This window comes from Epinephelus fuscoguttatus, linkage group LG22 (genome assembly GCF_011397635.1).
Source record: "Epinephelus fuscoguttatus linkage group LG22, E.fuscoguttatus.final_Chr_v1".
In the NCBI taxonomy this organism is placed as follows: domain Eukaryota; kingdom Metazoa; phylum Chordata; class Actinopteri; order Perciformes; family Serranidae; genus Epinephelus; species Epinephelus fuscoguttatus.
The window spans coordinates 3,252,028-3,271,705 of record NC_064773.1 but is presented as its reverse complement, the minus strand read 5'-3'; the positions used below and the strand labels follow the sequence as shown (position 1 = coordinate 3,271,705).

The 19,678-nt window shown below is 43.6% G+C and overlaps 2 pseudogenes; both read right to left on the bottom strand.

The window, feature by feature from the left end:
* Window positions 1-8,234: 8,234 nt before the first annotated feature.
* LOC125882604 (histone H2A, sperm-like) lies at window positions 8,235-8,649 on the bottom strand (annotated as a pseudogene).
* Window positions 8,650-16,951: 8,302 nt separating this feature from the next.
* Window positions 16,952-17,644, bottom strand: LOC125882597 (histone H1-like; annotated as a pseudogene).
* Window positions 17,645-19,678: the final 2,034 nt, after the last annotated feature.

The following is a 19,678-nucleotide window of genomic DNA, read 5'->3' as shown; positions in this document are numbered from 1 at the left end:
GTGGCTGCAGCGTAAACCAGGGGTCAGCAGTGTCTGTCCAGCTGCGGTGAAACAACAGTCCAGTACTTTCTCCAATCAGCAAACAAGTGTTTCAGTCCCTCAGACAGTGAACTGTTGCCTGTCAGTGGGTCTCTGCTGCTCCTGAAGTTTTTGAAGTGCGATTGTTTGAACAGAAATCATGTTTCAAACTGTACTGATACATTTACATAAATACATGAGCTGTTCATAGTGAATGAAGGTGAATTTTAACTTCAGTTGTTTACTATGAGGTGGTCATGACAAACAATCAAAAACATGTTTACCCTGTTATTTATCACATCTCAGTCTTCATCATGTCAACCTGTTAATATCATTGAAGTGGTACATTCTCTTTGTATAAGTTGTTGACAAGAAAATGCTAAAAGAAGAATAACAAAGAATAAATAAAAGGAGTTTAGTAAAGAAACTGTTAAATGTTGTGAAAAGAAATGAGATTTGGGAGGAAAAAGGGTGATGTTAAAGGCTTGGTATGTTTCACAATATGTTGTACAAACATGACAAAGTGTTAACTGTGGGCCAGTTAAATCCTCTGTGTCTTGTTTGTGTCTGATGTTCAAGTAAACAATTTAAAATATATAGTTGTCACCATCTAGTGGACATAATCTGATATTGTGAACTTAACTTTTTGTGCACTTGATAAATTAGATCTAGAATGTTTCTCAAAGTGGTAAGAGGTGAAACTTCTTCTCCATCACAACTCTCTGCACTATTAGCCTACAATGATCTGTCCATCCATAATGTTCATGTGATCATGATGGAACTGAAAGAGTGTCAGTGTAACATTGAAAGTCACTTGCTGCTTCCACAGACAGCTGACATGTATTTGTCAGTGTGTTTGATCATTAATAGGACAAAGTTATGAACTATTTCAATCTAAAGGAGTCACAGCAGCAGCTGCGATGGCAAGTCTGGCTAAACTGCACCATGAGCCTCGGCCATCAACGGCGTGTTTGCTGCCACCACAAAAACGGGACTTTATTGCAAAGTCATCGACAGCACATGGCTGTTTTTACACGGAGTCCCTGAACAAACATGTGGGCCAGCTGGAAAACGGCTTTTGATGGAGCTGTGATGCATTTGAAATCATTTTAGGAGACAAATGAGTGAGAAAAGCCGCCGAGCAGCGCTGGCCACGGCGGCAATAGGTGAGGTTTGGAGGCTCCACACACAAAATGCAGACAGCATCAGAGCTCTCCATGACTTGAATATGAAGAGACACAAGTCCGCTATCGGCCCCTTCGCTGTCAGCCTTCAGCACCTGTCACACATTTAGTTTGGACTCTTTTAGCAGTCCAGAGAAAACACAAGTTGCACGGCATCCACACTGCACGGAGGAGCCACGGGCTGCCTTGAGTCTCCACGGTTCTCATGGTGTGTTTAAGGACAGCCTCCTGCTCGGAGCTCTCCAACAGTCCAGTCACACTCTCGTCTTGTCCTCAGTGACAATCCAACAACTGCAATAGAAGATGGCAGAAGTAGCTCCAGCTCCAGCTCCCGCTCCAGCCGCCGCTGCATTGCCAAAGCAGCTAAACCAGCCAAGAAGAGATCCACCGCACCCAGAAGAGCAGCCTCAGCGTCAGCGAGCTGATCGTTAAAGCTGTGGCCGCATCCAAGGAGCGAGGCGGCGTGTCTACGGCCGCCCTGAAGAAGGCTCTGGCTGCCGGCGGCTACGATGTGGACAAGAACAAGGCCCGCATCAAGACCGCCATCAAGAGGCTGGTGGAGAAGGGGACCTGGTTCAGGTCAAGGGACCGGGGCCTCCGGCTCCTTCAAGATGGCCAAGAAGGCAGACGCCCCCAAGGCCAAGCCAGCGGCCAGAAACCTGTTAAAGCCAAGAAGCCCGCAGCCGCCAAGAAGTCCGCAGCCAAGAAACCCGCAGCGGCCAAGAAGACTGCGCCAGCCAGAAGGCAGCTTCCCGAAGAAAGCCGTCAGAAGTCCACCAAACCCGCAGCCGCCAAGAAAGCAGCCAAGAACGCCAAGAGCCCTGCAAAGCCCGCAAAGAAGCCTGCTAAGGCCCCGCTAAACCCAAGGTGGCCAGAAGCCATCGAAGAAACCTGCCGCCAAAGCCTGCCAAGAAAGCAGCACCCAAGAAGAAGTGAGCTGTCCTCACTCTCAACAAAGGCTCTTTTAAGAGCCACCCACATCATCATTAAAGAGCAATGCTTTCTATTGTATTAGTAATATCTGCACACACACACACACACACACACTTGGATTTAAAATGGACATTATGAAGACAAGCATAGTAATCATACACCAAATCACTGCCAAGCTTTCACTCAACAAAGCACGTAAAATGCTTCAAATAACAGCTGATCACACATCAAAGAGACAGATCATAAACCCTATCATATATCCCCTATGCTGGGCCGGCCACACATATTTTGCCTCCAGTCCAATTTCTCCTGATAACATCCTCTTGTCATTACTCTTCATCTCTTTTATCATCCATGCTACTGTAGGAGTTAACTTAACACATATTCAAAAGAAACAACTTCTTTCCTGTTCCACTAAATATGAGCAGCTACACTGGAAAGAAGTGGCAGCAGCTCCATCTTTTCTATCAGTAAGTGCATTGAAATCGCAACATAATAGATTAAACTCAACATTAACTCTATTTTCTCTCTTCTTTCTCCCCCAGCCACTCAGTGTCATGTTCACCAGCTTCAGGGACTGACCAATCCTGTGCGAGCAACAGCACAGTCTCATTTACATCGTGGCTGGAATTACACCCTTCTGCGTTCAGCGTCACTCGACTGTACAGAGCTGTGCAGCTGTGACTGTCTGAAACCACCGTCAGAAGCGAAAGAGCAGTTATGTTCTGTTTTATATAAACTTAATTATTATAATTCAATTATTTTTATGACTATAATGTATTTTCTAGTCAGTATATTATGGCTATTCTATATCACATACATTTTTAATAAACTGTAGTAGTTTTGTGAATGCAAACCAATCATTTGGCGAAAAATTAAATTGTGGTGTATTGTCATATGATATATAATATAATATAATATAATATAATAATGGCAGGAGGGGTAATATTCGTGTTCTGTATCACTTCTGAAAATTGGCATTAGTTTAAGCTTGTGTAACTTTCAGTGATGTACGGTACAGGGAAGGTTCCATTCATTCTTATTAAGAAACAATAGTTAAAAAAAGAAACCGTCTGAGGCCCAGCACTGTGGAAAAGTTATTTCTAAATAAAAATGAATAAAATGTCCCTAGTAACATAAGCACAGTCACATCACAGCCCTCTCCCCAATTTGTTTCCACTTTCCCTTTTGACTCTGCCATTGTATCATACAGACATCATATTGATAAGTTCATAATTTATGTATTGGTGTCACAAACATCATTCATTCAAAGCTTCACACACCAAAGCCATGGTGCCATTATAATCACTCTGCCTGTTTTACATTTATTGTCCACTTGATGGCACAGTAGAGCAAATGAAGCACCATGAAGCTTCGGCCCATCAGCTTCATCTCGCCATCACTAATCACTCGTGCTTTGTGGTTTACTTTTGTTGTCCTTATGTTGTTCTTCTGTGTATTTTATTTTCTTTTGTTGGCATTGATTTTGGGTTTCACACCAACCTGCCAATGGGACTGGAGATGAAAATAAGCCACCTTTCTGTAATCTCATGCATTAAATGTCCTCTGTGGGGGACATGAGTCTGAGACCTCTAAGTTAAACATCATTTATGCAATCTATCTGAGTCCCACTGTACTGTCAAGAGGACATCCTGGGCTTTCTAATGATGCCACAGTTGTGGGGGTGTGGCTAACAGAGCACATGCACTCTCTTTTCAACACAGCAGGAATCACAGCTTCCACATTTTATGGCATCAAGGGAGGAAAGTGACCTAAATAATGACCCGAACCCAAAAACATTCTGGCAAAAAAATCACCAAATAAATGGAAAGAAAAACAACTCTAAAGTCTCAGTATTAAGAAATAATGACAAGATTATTGAAGAAGAAAAAGAAAAGGCCAATGTTTTTAAAGAGCACCTGAACGTCCATTCGCCCAGAGGACCCTTTATTCGATCCAGAGTGGAAAGAGATTGTAGAGCGGCAGGTCAGTCTGCCTACACATCTACCCATAACAACAAACACAGATACCAATAACCCTCTGATTAAAGCTGTCACAATAACCGAACTCCAAGAGCATCTCAAGAAACTCAAAGTCAAAGTCCCGGGGGAAGATGGTGTAGACAATAGACTCATCAAAGAATCAGCAACAGAATATCTGGCTCAACTCGCAGACCTCTTCACAATCTGCCTCCATACTGGTTACTTCCCTAGGCCCTGGAAATCAGCTCTGGTCACCATGATTCCCAAACCACACAAAGATCCTCACCTGGCAGCCAACTATAGACCCATCAGCCTCCTGAGTACTCTGGGCAAACTACTGGAGAGAGTGCTGGCTGACAGGCTTCAAAGACATTTTGATGCTCTGGGAGTTTTGGGGGTCCACCAGGCAGGATTGAGGAGGGAAAGAAGTACAACTGACAACATCTTGAGGCTGGCAGAGGATGTACAGCGTGGCTTTAATAAAAAAGAAGTGACGATTGGAGTCTTCTTTGATACTGAGAAGGCATTCGATAAAATGTGGCATGATGGACTTGTATACAGGTTGCTGGATCAGAATCTAAAACTCCCACAACAAATGGTGGTGCTTTTAAACAGTTTTTTAAATGACAGAGAAATCGCAGTCAAAGTTGGAACCTCAGTCTCTTCCAGATTCAGCCCAGAAGTTGGTGTGCTCCAAGGCTCAGCCCTCAGTCCTCTGCTGTTTTTACTGTATATTTGTGACATATATTATCCACCTAGAGGAAAGGGACAGGTCTCGCAGTTCGCAGACGACCTCTGTTATTGGGCCACAGCAAAGAATATAAAATATGCTGCCAAAAAGCTCCAGGTGTGCATCACAGAGATGGAAGGCTGGGCAAACATGTGGAGAGTGAAACTGAATCCTACAAAAACACAATGTGTAATCTTCACCAGACACCCACGCAAAAACCACCAAATAAACCTCAAGCTGTATGGAAGAACTCTTCAGGTCACACCAACAGCAAAATTTCTAGGAGTTACCTTCCAACAAAACATGCAGTGGACAGCACATATTGCTGACATGGAAAATGAGGCCAGATGAAGGTTGAACCATCTGAAAGTGCTCTGCAGAAAAGGAGGAGGAGCAAATCCAGAAACGGCTTCAAGGGTGTACCAGTCTTATATTCGACCTCTGTTCGAATATGCAGCGCCTGCCTGGTGTAATGTAGGGGCAGCACAACTAAACAAACTCCAGACCATACAAAACATTGCAATAAAAATGTGCTACAGAATCCCCAAATACACAAGCAACAAATACACCCACCTTCTCTCTGGCTTCATGACACTGCAAGAACGAATGGTCTGTTTGGGAAAAAAGTATCTTCACAGGGCTGAAACAAATCCATCACTCCAACTAATCATTGAGGAAGAAAGAACAAACCCACCCAGATTCATTTGCACCACTCCCCTGTCTGTTCTACTGAAACACAATATAGAAACCCAACACAACCACAACACATTTTAGATATTTAAAGGATTTTGCTCTGACTTTTCTTTATTGTTTTATTTCTTTATTGTTCTATTTGATTATTTTAATTATTGATTTTAAGATAGGGCAACTGAAAAGTTGCTAGACTTTGTTTTATAGTTTGTTTTTTTTTTGTTTTTTTTTTTACAAATGTGTCCTATTATCGATATTCTGCAGTCTTAATATAGTTGTTTTTTTTTTTAACTAGTCAGGGTTAAAGGAAAATAGAGGGGGAAAATGGGGGAAAAGAGAAAAAAGAAAAAAGAAAATTATTTTTATATTGCATGGTGAGCAGAGTGAACAGATTGTGATGGTGTCATGGTGACTAATTAACCCTTTGATTGATCTGTTGTTCGTGCTGTGTGTGATGTGACCTAAACCCAGCTTTAGGTGACTATCAAGTGTGCAGAACGCAGTTTACTTAAAAAGCTCCACAATGAGATGTTACTACTTCAAATGATGTTTTAGTGTTCAGATGTGTTTCCTTTATCTAACTGTTTTTTTGTAAACATTTTTTATTGAATGCATTTAACTGTTTTTAAATGCTCATGAAATGAAAAAAGTTGCATTAATCTGTTTTAAGTGTTCAGGAAATGAAAAGAAATGTAATTTATCTGTTAGAAAAAAAACGAAATTTTACACCAAGCAAGACCCGATGTCCACTGTAAGGGACATTTGATAAAAAATAAATAACATTCATGAATTTTTTTTTTTTTTTTTTTTTTTTTTTGCTGTAACATGTTTCTTTCAACTACAATACTTAAAGTATCTAAAAAAAAATCTAAATATCAAAACCTTTTTTCAACGCCACCACCTGAAACAACACAGCAGTCTAACGCTCCCCCACCAATAATCATTGACAACATCAACAGAGCAGTATTTCAAACTGAAAAGGACATTGCCAAAGAAATAATGCGCTGTAAACCAACAATATCACTCCATAAGTTGGTTAACTTGCAGCGGGGAGGGCTGCTGGTTTTCCCAAAAGACCCCAAATCAATGAAAAAGCTTTTCAAAGCTCCAACCTCAGCGTGAAGCTGGCAAACCACCAAGGCAGGACAGGACCACAACAAACCGACAGGCAAATCATCATTAAAGGACCATCACTCAACATCACTGTCGACCAAATCAAAGAGGAACTGAATAACCAAGGCACTGAGATACTGAGAGCCCACCGCATCATCAGCAGGAGAACTCCTTCACTAACCCTGATGATGCCACTAAACTTCTAAGGGAAGGATTTTTCATGGACTTTTTCCACTATCGGGTCGAAAAAGCACACACTGCTCCAAACATCACACAGTGTTTCAACTGCCAGGGGTTTAACCACACAGCCCCACAGTGCAGAAACAAATCTAAATGTGTCAGATGTGGAGAAGAACACTCACACAAAACATGTGACAAAGCCAAACATGAAGCAAAATGTGCTAACTGTGGTGGTAATCATTCTGCAGCTTCCAAGCAATGTCCAACATATTTATCCCAGATCCGGCCCCCCCATGGACCCAGTCTCTCCTAGACCCCTAGCACAACGCACCACCCTCCAAGATGACCTGAAGACCTTGTGCCAGGACGGAAAACAATTTGAAGTCATCTGGAAATGTCTGGAAAAACACTTCCAATAAAAAGTTAAAGAAAGAGAAAGAAAAAAAGGACCAATTTAACATTTTTCATATTAACATAAGAGGCATAAGATGAAACAGAAGAGCTGCTGCACATTCTACAGGAAAAAGACGTGCATGTAGCTTCAGTAAATGAAACATTCCTCTCCCCCCACATCGATTTCTCTCTACCAGGATATGACATCATAAGAAGTGACAGACCTCAGGGAAAAGGTGGAGGAGTGGCTCTGCTTATTAAAAGACCAGTTTATCATGAAACTACGATCTCACTGAGTCCTGAACAAGCCCAGAATAATGAATTTGTTACTGCCAGAGTTAAGCTCTGTCAAGCTTTGTCACTCCATCTCCACATCTCTTTCAAGAAACCCTCCTAAAAGAAAAGACAGTTGTAATAATGGGAGATTTGAACGCCAAACATTCATCTTTCAATAACAAAACTCAGGTATTATACTAAACAGTTTCAGTTTTAAAACGTGTATCAGGGCTTGTTACTGAAGCACAAGAGAGTTTTTGTATTTATATGAGAATAAAGTGTATTGTTGTTGTTGCACAGAGTCCAGGTACTGAGACAGTGAACAGCAATTGTAGGCGGATGTAAAGTGCATAAAGATTTATAGATGCATTAAACACATGATGTCCAAGCTGTGCTGCCTGCAGACCTCACATATGAAGACTAATGTCATGTGTAATATCTACACTTGATGCATTCAGTGATGTCAAACTTGGCACTCAGCCTGTCTATTGTTAGTTCACTGCCTCTAATCAGTCAGGTGCTGTATCTATACTCTGCCTCTTCTTCTTATATATATATATGTAGTTTTGTGATATCACTAGTTTGAATGTTTCTTTGCAATGTCATTGTTTTACTGAGGTTTCCCGTTTGTGCTTTGACTTGATTGCTGCAATGTTGCAATAATTGTGTTATTGTAGGAGGAACGGAGGTCTTTGTGAGGTGAGTGTTTGGCTCTTAAAAGAGCCTTTTTGGGGTGTGGTTTCCAGCGGGTGAGCGGGTGTGCAGGTTTACTTGGCCTTGGCAGCCTTGTCGGTCTTCTTGGGCAGCAGCACAGCCTGGATGTTGGGCAGCACGCCGCCCTGAGCGATGGTGACTTTGCCCAGCAGCTTGTTGAGCTCCTCGTCGTTGCGGACAGCCAGCTGCAGGTGACGGGGGATGATCCTGGTCTTCTTGTTGTCGCGGGCGGCGTTTCCAGCCAGCTCCAGGATCTCAGCCGTCAGATACTCCAGCACCGCCGCCAGGTACACGGGGCTCCGGCACCGACACGCTCCGCATAGTTTCCTTTGCGCAGCAGCCTGTGAACACGGCCGACTGGGAACTGAAGGCCGGCACGAGGAGCAGGTCTTCGCCTTGGCTCTGGCTTTACCGGTGGTTTTCCGCGACCAGACATGTTGCGATCTTTCCTGGAGTTGACACTCACAGACAATGCTGCACCGACAGCACAAAGCCTCCTTTATATGTGCGGGACGGCTGCTGTCACACCAACCAGGAAAGAGGCTTCCAGCAGAGCAGCAGAGGGCGGCGCACTCTGCACTTTGGCGCACATTTTTCAACCGACTTTGGGCCAATAAGCGGCGCACATTCAGGCGGGGCGGGGGGGCGCTGGTGGAGGCGGTGCTGAGCTCAGTTGAAGAGCCGCACACCAATGAGGAGCCGGAGGTGTGAAGCAGCGAGAGGCACGTCACAGCCGGTCCCACAGTTTAAGAGCCGCGTGTCTCTCGCTGTTTCCTGCATGTTTGTCGAGACCAGACAAGTTAGAAGAAGTCATGGCAAGAACCAAGCAGACGGCCCGTAAGTCCACCGGAGGCAAAGCCCCCAGGAAGCAGCTGGCCACCAAGGCTGCCCGTAAGAGCGCCCCGGCCACCGGCGGCGTGAAGAAGCCTCACCGTTACAGGCCCGGTACCGTGGCTCTGAGAGAGATCCGCCGCTACCAGAAGTCCACCGAGCTGCTCATCCGCAAGCTGCCCTTCCAGCGCCTGGTCAGGGAGATCGCTCAGGACTTCAAGACCGACCTGCGCTTCCAGAGCTCCGCCGTCATGGCTCTGCAGGAGTCCAGCGAGGCTTACCTCGTGGGTCTCTTCGAGGACACCAACCTGTGCGCCATCCACGCCAAGAGGGTCACCATCATGCCCAAAGACATCCAGCTGGCCCGCAGGATCCGCGGCGAGAGGGCTTAAACTCACCCGACTACACTCCTCCAACACAACCACGGCTCTTTTAAGAGCCACCTCACTCTCACCTCAAGACCTCCTTCCTGCTCATGACACATGTTTTAATATCACTGACAACATATCAATTATTTCATTTTTAATTATCAATTATCATATTTCATATATTTCATCATTATAGGCTATAATATTTTCTACAATAGGCCCTCCTAGTGAACAGCACAAGGAGAGGCCATCTTTGTTGAATTTGGAAGAGGTGAGGCTTCATACTTTGGTCTTACTTCGGGTCATCTGCTGCATCTTTTCCAAGAAAATATTTAGGTGATGATATTCACCATTAAACAGGAAGATGTAATTTCCATGTTACTTGTCCAATCTTCCCCAGATGTCTCTTGTTTAAGGCTCCAGGCCTGAAGGCATCAACATGCCCTCTACTCTATCAGATCATAGAACAATATGTGAACATTATCTCTGCAAAGGTTGATTCTGATAAAGTGAAGTAGAAAAAAATTAGAGAGGTTTTAATAGGGGTCTCCAAAATTGCCATTTTGGCACCACGTGTGACATGTGACTTCCAAAAATGACCCCACAAAGCAACTGAACGTTGAATCCATGGAGCAAATTAACCTTTCGGTGCTTCGGAGGCTCCAGGCTGCTGTGTGCGCAAACTGTAATGCTTCCCCCGGGTCCTAAACTCCGACAGAAACGTCCGGACTCATTTGAATGTAACACAACATGTCGGTTTACCAGGATGCTCCGTGTTTTACCGGCAGAATAAACTTTTCATGGCAAGAACAACAAAGGTGGGAGAAATTTTACAACTATAGCTCGGCGAAATGATTTGTTGTTGTTGTTCTTTGGCCTGTATGGAGGCTGTACCACATGGTTCAGTTCTTGGCGCAAGGTTTTGACAGCAATATAAATCCCACAGGCTCTATTAGAAATGTGTGGCTGTGATAGGACAGTTTTGGTCAGTTGAGAGAAGGATAGTTGCCATGATGGAGCCAGCGAGGAAGAGGAGGATTTCCCCGTGTGGGAAGACTTTGATTTGATTACTCCCCATAACATAAGCTAATTACATAATTACAGATGCATTAAGTCTGCTTATGGAGAACTGTATTTTTCACTATTTCTTCTTTTATTGAAAAAGGTGAGGTGTTTGTGTTCCAAGGATATAATAGCACTTCCGTGCCTTGCATGAGAATAAGGAGGGAACTGGAGGTGCTCCCAGACAAGGTAAGTCATTAAAATATTACAAGTATACTGTCAATTTTATTATGTTGTCTTTCATTTGCACAATAAACAAAAGTCAAGTAACAAACTATATTTATATATATTTTCTTTTATCCAGCCGCCAGAAAACAAGAGCTGTATGAGGCCTAATCTCCATGATAGGGAAGCATTTGTGTCCAAACTGGATCCTACCTATGTTCTTCCCACAAGGCAGGTGTGTATGGGTGCATGCATAAAGCAAAGGTGTACTTTCATTGTTCATCTGACAATTCAGCGTTGTTGTTGTTGTTGTTTTTCCCCCTTTAGACTGTAGAGGCCATGGCGGAGGCCAAATATGACGCAGCTAAGGAGAAGGCTAAAGTGCAGAAGGTGGCTGCAGTTAGCCTTACGTCTGACATGTGGACACACATTAACATGGATGCCTACCTGGGTGTTACCTGCCATAATTAGGTCGGCTCAAACCCCAGAACTATCAGATCAGGCATCAGTATCACAGGATGTTCAACCTGTAACCCAAGGTAATGTATTATTTTTGGTTTTGGGGTCAATTAAGGTAATTAAAGCACTCACTAACATGATCTGTGTGTTCTTCTCAGGTAACAAACTGTGGCGTCATCTAGGCAACACTAGGGTGACCATATTTTGATTTCCAAAAAAGAGGACACTCGGCCGGCCACGACATAGCCTACTTAAATGATACTCGCAGTTTACTCAAAGATGCCATTTTAATATATTTAAAATTTATATGTATGAATAGAAAATTCACTTATATTACAAAATAATATCTCTCAAAGACAGAAATTCAGATAGGCCCCAATAGGGGACACATACACACACTAGAATGTGGCGATCCGAGCCCGACGGTACCCGACAGGTCGGGCCGGGTTTGGTCAAAAATGTAGCTATAAATTGTATTCGGGCTCGGGTCAGATTCGGTCAGCTTTCAGTGAAAATGTAGTGTAAAAATAAATAAAATCCTATTGTCTGTCCTGTTTATTGCTTGGGCACTGTTATTTACGTGACAACACCTGAACATAACAAACACACACACACACACACACACACACACACACACACACACACACACACACACACACACACACACACACACACACACAGACACAGACACAGACACAGACACACAGACACACAGACACAGTGGCTGTTTGTTTCTACCTCTCTCCTCTCTGGAAGCCTCGGACCTCCATCAGCGGCTGGAGGTCTGAGACTTCCAGGGAGGAGAGAGGTTGATTAAACGCTGAAAATAAAATAAAAGAGGGAGACAGGTTTTTCCTATTTTATCTTATTTTGTTATATTTCTCCTTCTCCTCTCGCTAGAAGTGTCGGACCTCCGCCTCCCGCTCCCGTCTCAAACACGGAGGTCTCCTCTCCGTAGCTGAGCACCCACGGCGCACACCCGGCCTGTTAAATAGCCTGTAACCACTGTGTGACACAAACTCAGTGCTTTGGTCATTAAATAATGTCGGGCTCGGTTCAGGTTCAGACGGAAATATGCAGCCCGTGCCGCACGCACACACACACACACACACGGAAAACCGGACATTATCATCAGTTTATAAAAACCCCGGACGCCCCGGACGGGACGTGAAAAGTGGACATGTCCGGGTAAAAGAGGACGTTTGCTCAGCCTAGGCAACACTGCCATGTAAACAAGAGAACACAAGATTGTAACTGCAGGTGTTACTGCGGAGGTACAGTGTTACCTGTCCGAACTACTGATGTTACACTCGAGCCAGTTCGCTCGACACGGTGTCGATCTTTTGAAGCGAAGTGTTCTGAGACAGTGTATCGATCCCTGATTCGGCACGTCCACAATCACGTGACTGCTGTGAGAAAGGCCTTGTTACGTTATATCGCGTGTTGCCCTGCTTCGCGGGAATTTCAAAGGGGTTGGGCATTTCAATATGTCAAGGCTTTAAAAAGGGTTCTGATTCACTGCTCAAACAGTGAATAGCTATATGTATGTCAACATATAGCTGTAAAACTGAAAAACAACTGAAATGTATACTTTTAAATAATGTTTGCATACTTTCATTGTAAGATCAGCAAGCTGAGTTGGACAAGGCACTGGTCGACATGGCTGTGCTTGACACTCAACCATTTAAAGTGGTGGAGGACAAAGGCTTGAGGGCACTCGTACAGAAGCTGGACCCAACCTACATGTTGCCTACTCACCAGGCCTTACAAGCTGTGGTGGAGAAAAGGTATAAGAGGCTGAAGAGAAGGCAAAGCAGGAACTGGAGAAAGCACATCTGTAAGCAACTGCAGACATGTGGACCTCCATGAGCATGGATGCCCATCTTGGGGTCAAGTGTTTTGCTTGGTGTAGGACATTTCATACAGTCCACACAGTAGAACATTTGAGGATGCCATGGAGCTGCAGATAAATGAGTGGGGCTTGAGAGAGAAAGTGCACTGTTTAATCACAGACAATGCATCCAATATGATCCTTTGTGCCAAACTGTTGGCTGTCAGAAATGTTCCATGTTTAGCCCACAGTTTCAGTCTTATTGTGAAGAAGGTATTGGATCAAACTCCTCCACTGGCTGACATCAGAACAAGAGGCAGAAGAATTGTCGCTTTTTTTTAGGACAAGCACAAAAGCAAAGGAGAAACTCACAGAGATGCAAACTCAGCTGCAGAAGCCAGTTCACAAACTGATTCAAGAAGTTGAAACCAGATGGAACTCCACATACTTGATGTTACAAAGACTATATGAACAAGGAGAACCAGTTGGTGCAGCAGCGGCACACCTCACCACAGACTGAAATACGTAGCAGTATGTGACAGGCAGTCCTGAGGCCTGTTCAGGTCCTCCACTTAAATGCAGTTCTGAGGTACAGCCAGCAGATGTCACTCTTCTGACTGTGTGAAATGTTTCGAGCAGTGTGTCATTCATGAAGCAGTCGTGTCAAAGTGGTTCACTGCTTCATGAAGCTTCGATTTCACCGTCACTAGTCCGAACCAAATATTGGAAGATTGCAGGACCCACTGGAGTACTAGGAGAGGCAGAAACTGATATACCCACATTTATACAGCCTTGCTGTAGGCTTTGTGTACACCAGCATCGGCTGTGCCATGTGAGGGTGTTTTCGAAGGCTGGAGAAGTTGTATAAAAAAAAATAAGAAATTGCCTAAACCCAAACTATTGTTTCTTAATAAGAATGAATGGAACCTCCCTGTACCGTACATCACTGTGAAAGTTACACAAGCACATTCACTGTCGTCTGCCTGCTTAAACTAATGCCAATTTTCAGAAGTGATACAGAACACGAATATTACCTCTCCTGCCATTATTATATTATATTATATTATATTATATTATATTATATATCATATGACAATACACCACAATTTTTCACCAAATGATTAGTTTGCATTCACAAAACTACTACAGTTTATTATAAATGTATGTGATACAGAATAGTCATAATATACTGACTAGAAAATACATTAGTGATATAAACAAATTATTGAATTATCTTCATCAAAGTATCTTAAAGTTTATATAAAACAGAACATAACTGCTTTCGCTTTTGATTTTTTTTTTTTTTTTTTAATAAACTTCATTTAATTTCAAACACAAGTACAGACAGAATTTATCAGCATACAAATTAGATAAGACAATACATGACAACAATACAACCAAAAGGATGGGAAGTGTCCTTGAGTCAGAGTTACAGATCCAGGATGTGCCAGGGGAGGCACAGATTTGTCCACTGTTTTCCTCCTCCGGAGGTCTGTGAGTACCTGCCTCACGACCATGTTGCTGTCTATGACAGTCTGATGTAGAGTCATGGCACATCTTGTTTTCCATATTTTAACACAAACTACACTGATGATCATTTGAAACAACTCTTTGTGTTTCGGGGGCATCTTCTCATCCAAAAGTCCATACATAACAGATTTGTAGCATATTTTAAAATTCACACCCAGGCCTTTTAAAATGCTCCACACCTCTTGTGCTCTGTAACAGTTCATTAGCAGATGTTCTTGAGTTTCAGGCTCGGAGCAGTTGATCATTGGACATATTTTGGTGGCATGGGTGCAGATCCCAGGGGGGATGGGGGGGGCATGTCCCCCCCCACATTCTGCAAAACACAAATTGTCCTCCCCCAGTTCCAAATAGCCTACATGATTGAAATTGAACAAATGTATACAGTAGTCCTATATACTGGGAGAAAGGGAAGATGATGAGAAATGGGAATCCGTGAGGCGAGAGATGAGAACGTGAGTGGACATAACATGCCTGAGACCCTGAAACTAGAAGTAGCATTAACTAACAGCGAAGCAGTGAAAAGGAGGGTGATGGCTGGTTCCATGTACTACTGGCTGTTTAAGAGAAATAAACAGTAAAGGTAAGCATATGATTCTCTTTGTAGTGCTTTTGAATGACTTGGTGATGGTGATGAGCCTCTATGAATTCGTGAAATATGCTGGCAATCTCAAGCGCTCTGTGGGCATGATTTGCACACGTGCAATTAAAAAAAAATCACAACTGATTGTGTCCCCCCCAAACTTGTCATCAGATCTGCACCCATGTTTGGTGACGTAACAACTCCATGAAACAACTGCTCTCACTGGGAGTCTGCCCACTGATGTCAGCCATCTGCTGTCTCTGATGCTCTCTGACATGGTTTTATTTTTTAATATATTTATCACTTCATTGCTATAATTATCAGATATGTGTTTATATTTCATAAGGCCTCCATATTTATAATTATTAATTGTATTAAAAATATGTTTGCTGGATGAACTACACCAATCAATATTTAAATGTTGGTGTTCCATTAGATAATCAGCATATAATAATTTATAATATGGGCCAGTTCTGTCTCTCCCTCTCCTTTTTCTCCACAGTGATCTGTTCCCTATCCAGAGAGCATTTCTGAGGAATGCAGCAGACACATTTCTAACAAAAGCGACCTATAATTTAATGCTCAGATCCACAGCCCCCAAACCCCCATATTCCTTACCTTTATACATTATTTCTCTTTTAGTGACCTCTCTGGTTGTACCCCACACTAGATTAACACACTGTTTATTTAATTTCATAATCATTTTCTCTGACGGAGGAAAGATGTTAGCCTGAAAGAGGAGTTTGGACAGGATGAAAGTTTTAATTATGTTGATTCTGGTTTTATAACTGCTACCTTTTTTGTTTTTCCATTTTTTTTTTTAACTACTTCTTTGGTTTCAGTCAGTTTTTGCTCCCAGTTTCTTTCACTACAATCATTACTACAGAATGTTATAGCCAAAATTTTTATTTCGTGGTTAATTTGAACATTAATGTTCGGTTTATCCTCTCGTCTCGATCCAAACTCCCTCTGTTTTACTATGATTCAACTTAGCACCAGATGCTAGTTCATACAGATTTAAATGATTAGTTAGAGCATCCATTTCCAGTTGGTTCTTTATAATAACAGTGACGTCATCGGCGTAGGCAATTGCTGTAAACTTGGGCATGTGACCCACACATATACCAGAGATTAAACTTTCAGAATTGATTAAAGGGCTTATGGCCAAAATGTACAAAGCAGCATTAAGAGGGCAGCCCTGCTTGACCCCTCTCGACCTCGCTTCTGACGGTGGTTTCAGACAGTCACAGCTGCACAGCTCTGTACAGTCGAGTGACGCTGAACGCAGAAGGGTGTAATTCCAGCCACGATGTAAATGAGACTGTGCTGTTGCTCGCACAGGATTGGTCAGTCCCTGAAGCTGGTGAACATGACACTGAGTGGCTGGGGGAGAAAGAAGAGAGAAAATAGAGTTAATGTTGAGTTTAATCTATTATGTTGCGATTTCAATGCACTTACTGATAGAAAAGATGGAGCTGCTGCCACTTCTTTCCAGTGTAGCTGCTCATATTTAGTGGAACAGGAAAGAAGTTGTTTCTTTTGAATATGTGTTAAGTTAACTCCTACAGTAGCATGGATGATAAAAGAGATGAAGAGTAATGACAAGAGGATGTTATCAGGAGAAATTGGACTGGAGGCAAAATATGTGTGGCCGGCCCAGCATAGGGGATATATGATAGGGTTTATGATCTGTCTCTTTGATGTGTGATCAGCTGTTATTTGAAGCATTTTACGTGCTTTGTTGAGTGAAAGCTTGGCAGTGATTTGGTGTATGATTACTATGCTTGTCTTCATAATGTCCATTTTAAACCCAAGTGTGTGTGTGCAGATATTACTAATACAATAGAAAGCATTGCTCTTTAATGATGATGTGGGTGGCTCTTAAAGAGCCTTTGTTGAGAGTGAGGACAGCTCACTTCTTCTTGGGTGCTGCTTTCTTGGCAGGCTTCTTGGCGGCAGGTTTCTTCGATGGCTTCTTGGCCACCTTGGGTTTAGCGGGGGCCTTAGCAGGCTTCTTTGCGGGCTTTGCAGGGCTCTTGGCGTTCTTGGCTGCTTTCTTGGCGGCTGCGGGTTTGGTGGACTTCTTGGCGGCTTTCTTCGGGGAAGCTGCCTTCTTGGCTGGCGCAGTCTTCTTGGCCGCTGCAGGTTTCTTGGCTGCGGGCTTCTTGGCGGCTGCGGGCTTCTTGGCTTTAACAGGTTTCTTGGCCGCTGGCTTCTTGGCCTTGGGGGCGTCTGCCTTCTTGGCCATCTTGAAGGAGCCGGAGGCCCGGTCCCCTTGACCTGAACCAGGGTCCCCTTCTCCACCAGCCTCTTGATGGCGGTCTTGATGCGGGCCTTGTTCTTGTCCACATCGTAGCCGCCGGCAGCCAGAGCCTTCTTCAGGGCGGCCGTAGACACGCCGCCTCGCTCCTTGGATGCGGCCACAGCTTTGACGATCAGCTCGCTGACGCTGAGGCTGCTCTTCTTGGGTGCGGTGGACCTCTTCTTGGCTGGTTTGGCCGCTTTGGGCGGCGCAGCGGCGGCTGGAGCGGGAGCTGGAGCTGGAGCTGGAGCTACTTCTGCCATCTTCTATTGCAGTTGTTGGATTGTCACTGAGGACAAGACGAGAGTGTGACTGGACTGTTGGAGAGCTCCGAGCAGGAGGCTGTCCTTAAACACACCATGAGAACCGTGGAGACTCAAGGCAGCCCGTGGCTCCTCCGTGCAGTGTGGATGCCGTGCAACTTGTGTTTTCTCTGGACTGCTAAAAGAGTCCAAACTAAATGTGTGACAGGTGCTGAAGGCTGACAGCGAAGGGGCCGATAGCGGACTTGTGTCTCTTCATATTCAAGTCATGGAGAGCTCTGATGCTGTCTGCATTTTGTGTGTGGAGCCTCCAAACCTCGCCTATTGCCGCCGTGGCCAGCGCTGCTCGGCGGCTTTTCCCACTCATTTGTCTCCTAAAATGATTTCAAATGCATCACAGCTCCATCAAAAGCCGTTTTCCAGCTGGCCCACATGTTTGTTCAGGGACTCCGTGTAAAAACAACCATGTGCTGTCGATGACTTTGCAATAAAGTCCCGTTTTTGTGGTGGCAGCAAACACGCCGTTGATGGCCGAGGCTCATGGTGCAGTTTAGCCAGACTTGCCATCGCAGCTGCTGCTGTGACTCCTTTAGATTGAAATCGTTCATAACTTTGTCCTATTAATGATCAAACACACTGACAAATACATGTCAGCTGTCTGTGGAAGCAGCAAGTGACTTTCAATGTTACACTGACACTCTTTCAGTTCCATCATGATCACATGAACATTATGGATGGACAGATCATTGTAGGCTAATAGTGCAGAGAGTTGTGATGGAGAAGAAGTTTCACCTCTTACCACTTTGAGAAACATTCTAGATCTAATTTATCAAGTGCACAAAAAGTTAAGTTCACAATATCAGATTATGTCCACTAGATGGTGACAACTATATATTTTAAATTGTTTACTTGAACATCAAACACAAACAAGACACAGAGGATTTAACTGGCCCACAGTTAACACTTTATGTCATGTTTGTACAACATATTGTGAAACATACCAAGCCTTTAACATCACCCTTTTTCCTCCCAAATCTCATTTCTTTTCACAACATTTAACAGTTTTACTTTACTAAACTCCTTTTATTTATTTTTTTGTTATTCTTCTTTTAGCATTTTCTTGTCAACAACTTATACAAAGAGAATGTACCACTTCAATGATATTAACAGGTTGACATGATGAAGACTGAGATGTGATAAATAACAGGGTAAACATGTTTTTGATTGTTTGTCATGACCACCTCATAGTAAACAACTGAAGTTAAAATTCACCTTCATTCACTATGAACAGCTCATGTATCTATGTAAATGTATCAGTACAGTTTGAAACATGATTTCTGTTCAAACAATCACACTTCACCAACTTCAGGAGCAGCAGAGACCCACTGACAGGCAACAGTTCACTGTCTGAGGGACTGAAACACTTGTTTGCTGATTGGAGAAAGTACTGGACTGTTGTTTCACCGCAGCTGGACAGACACTGCTGACCCCTGGTTTACGCTGCAGCCACAAGACATCAAACGAGAGGTTTTCACTGATATCTGTAATCTCTCCAACCTGAGGTCAAACGAGTCCTGAAAGCTGTGAATTTCAAGAAAGCAACAGGTTCGGATGGGGTCCCTGGCAGAGTCCACAAGGACTGCGTTCACCAGCTTGCAGAGGTTTTCACTGATATCTGTAATCTCTGCAACCTGTCTAAAATGATGGGTGTTGTGCAACTGGTCTACAGTCATTCAGAGAGCTGATGTTGGTCTGCTTGGGCACTGGGATGATGGTGGCTGTTTTTAAAGTGTGCCTTGGAAGAGCCGTCCTGGGGCAGGAGGATAGAGTTGGCCTCACACCTGCTGGAGTCTGACCCTCAGCACAGGAGCACCACAAGACTGTGTGCTTAGCTCCGCCCCCTACTCCCTCCATACCTACAACTGCACACCTTCACAACCTTCAAATGTCTTTAACTCTCTTATTAACCTTGAGACACAGATCCAGTTGAGCCTTCATCTCTGTGTGAAGACTTTGAGATATTTTATTGATCAAATCTGTTTTTTAGTTTTCTTTCTAACACTTCTGTCTCTGA